The sequence below is a fragment of the Stenella coeruleoalba genome (genome assembly GCF_951394435.1).
Source record: "Stenella coeruleoalba genome assembly, chromosome: 15".
Classification (NCBI taxonomy): domain Eukaryota; kingdom Metazoa; phylum Chordata; class Mammalia; order Artiodactyla; family Delphinidae; genus Stenella; species Stenella coeruleoalba.
In genome coordinates this window covers 78,871,894-78,874,995 of record NC_137161.1, presented here as the reverse complement: position 1 = coordinate 78,874,995, position 3,102 = coordinate 78,871,894, and positions in this window count along the sequence as shown.

Genomic DNA, 3,102 nt, shown 5'->3' with positions numbered 1-3,102 from the left:
GGTCAGACGATGCCCGGGCCGCCCAGGGCTCCCTGGCACAGAGGCGTGTACTGTAGTGCTCAAACCTGCCCCTGTTCTGTGTCTTTGGGGTCCTCTCTGAGTGAGACCCCTATACAAGGAGGGAATGGTATAATGGGCTTTGAGCGCTGGTTTCTCATCTTTCTTTTTTTTTTTTTTAATAGATTTATTTTATTTATTTATTTTTTGGCTGCGTTGGGTCTTCATTGCTGTGCGCAGGCTTTCTCTAGTTGCAGCAAGCGGGGGCTACTCTTCGTTGCGGTGCGTGGGCTTCTCACTGCGGTAGCTTCTCTTGTTGCAGAGCACAGGCTCTAGGCGCATGGGCTTCAGTAGTTGTGGCACAAGGGCTCAGTAGTTGTGGCTCGCAGGCTCTAGAGTGCAGGCTCAGTAGTTGTGGCGCACAGGCTTAGCTGCTCCGCACATGTGGGATCTTCCTGGACCAGGGCTCAAACCCGTGTCCCCTGCACTGGCAGGTGGATTCTTAACCACTGCGCCACCAGGGAAGCCCCTGGTTTCTCATCTTTAAAATGGGTGTGGTGATATGATGTTATATTTACTTTAGGGGGTTGTTGTGAAGATTAAGTGAAATATGTGAATGACGGCCAGTGGTTGGCACATGGTAAGTGTGGGTTTCCTTCTTTCTTCTCTCTCTGCCTCTCCCACCCCTGCCCTTTCTTTTTTTCCTTCCTTCCTAGCCAACAGCTCTGGGTGTGGTGTTAGAGAAAGAACCAGGTGCTGCAGGATACAGACAATGAGGGGACAACCTCCACCAGGGGACTCACGGATGGAAAAAGCCATCTCAAACCAGCTGTGGGTGGGCCGACAGTCAGCTCGGCCCTGCCCAGAATCCCCAGGCTTCCTCAGTGCTGGGAGCTCTGGGAGTCATACCAACCGTGGTCCCACACCAGCCTCATCAGGGCTTCAGACTCCTGGACTGACACGGGAGGGGGGTCCCAGGGAGGCACATCTCTCTCACCCAGAGTCATGGGGCTACTGGGGACCCCCAGCAGCTGACTATCACCTGCTCACCCACCTGCCTGCTGACCTCCATAACTCAGGGCCAGCCAGGAGGAGGCGTCACCTATTTATTGGTGCCAGGCCCTGTCCTGGGCATGTCCTGTTCCTGCTTGCTGGGGTCTGTCAGGGTCTCCTACTCAAGGTCAGCTTAGCCCACCTCGCAACATGATCTGCCTTGCCCTGTATCTCAGGAGCAGGAAAGACAGGTGGAGAAATGGATGAGGTGGGCACAGGCCATGAGGACACCCGTGAGCACCCATGAATACACCCCCTGTTGTGTGCTGCTCCTTGAATGCAGAGCACACACTCGCCCAGAGCTGCTGCCCAACAGTCTGGGTAAGAATGCTTAGGCCCAGGTTACAGATGAGCAGAGTGAGGCCCAGCAGAGGACAGGGTCACCTGGAGGACAGTCAGAGGCAGCAGAGAGAACAGAAACCAGAGCTTTGGAATCAGGCTGCCTGGGTCTGAACCCAGCCCTGCCATTTCCAGGCTGTGGGACCTTGAGCCAGTGCCTTGACTTTTCTAGGCCTCTGTTTCCTCATCCGTAAAGTGGAGAGAATATCCTCTTCCATCTCAGGTTATCAGGAAGCAGGAAACAGAGACAGAAGAGCCCCCACACAGTGCCTGGCACACAGTAGGTGCACAGCGAGTTTCAGTTCCTCCTCCCACTCCCAGCTGGCCCTCTCTTCTCCTTCCTCTGCTTCCGAGCCCAAACCCCTTCTTCAGCCCTGACCAGGGGGTGAGAATTGGCCTAAAGAGGGCCCCTCCCAGCCCGACAGCGCCAACATAGGTCTCAGCCCGCCTTTGCCCGCCACAGGGCCAGCAGCGAGGTCAAGGGCAGCCTCAGAGGGAAGACCCTGGGAGGGGAGTCTGAGGTCTGGGCAGGTGAGGTCGTGGGAGCCTCCAAAGCGCGGCCCCTCCCATTTCCATTCCACTCTGCAGTTCGTCAAAGCTCATTCCCATCCACCTCAGCTTACAAAGTCACCCGCACCAGTGTCAGAGGATTTCATTCACAGCGTTCCATGACCCCACGTGGGGCCCTGACCCCAGCTCTCAGCGGCCCTCTCACCTGAGCGCAGGTTGAGTCCTGATCCCAGCCTGAGCCCTGAGCACGATTCCAAACTGAGCCCAGGTCTAAGGTAGATTGTGTCCTTAGCGGGGTAAGGGGGTAGGGGTGGAGGGGCGCATTCAGAAGAATCACCCTCTCAAGAGAGGGAGAATCCTGGCTGTCACAGCTCAGAGCTCCTCCGCTGGAACCCCCCTCCTTCCCCAGAAGCTGTCTCTGCCCTGTGGCTGAGGAGCTGAGCCCCCCCGGGGTGGGCCTGAGCCCAGCGCTCAGGTTCCCAGGCCTGAGAGCCCCAGGCCCCTCTTCTGAGGATCTGGCCAGATGCTGAGGAACCTGGGCAAGGTGGAGGCCAGGGCTAGACCCCTGGCCTCACCTGCCACCTGATCCAACTGACCCTGTCACATCATCCTCCTTGTGATGGACCAGAGACCTTGTTTGGGGGGGGCTGCCCTGTACCCCAAAGCATCCTGGTGTCCCAGTTTGTTCTGTCCCTGTCTCCATACCAGTAGCCCAGGAACAAGCCCCCCCATGTCACAGAGGGAGAGCCAGGCCCAGAGAAAGGAAGTAACATGCCCATGGTCACACAGCCAGACACAGGCAAGAGCTCGAAGCTCCTAAACCCAGTCCAGGCCTGACTCTGGCTTCCTGGCCCCGCAGTGGACTCAGGAGACCTGGGGTTGGGGGCAGCGTGGCTGGGAGAAGGGTGGCTGGGAGCCGGCAGGGAGCCCTGGTCTCCCTGAGCCAGACCAGCGGGGATGCCTTTCACCACTTCCCTAGTCCCTACCTGTTGACTAGAAGCCTGGTGACTAGGAATCCACATGGCTTCCCTGCCCCACGGAGACAGCTGGCTTCTTCCTGACCAGCCCGGAGGAGTCTGGGTCCTTGCCCCGATCCAGGGCCCACTTGGAACCAGCTTCTCTATTGGCACCCACAACTGTCCAGGGCAGGGGGGAATGACAGGGAGGAAGGCCCTCCCTCTTGGCTTCCTGGACCCACACTCG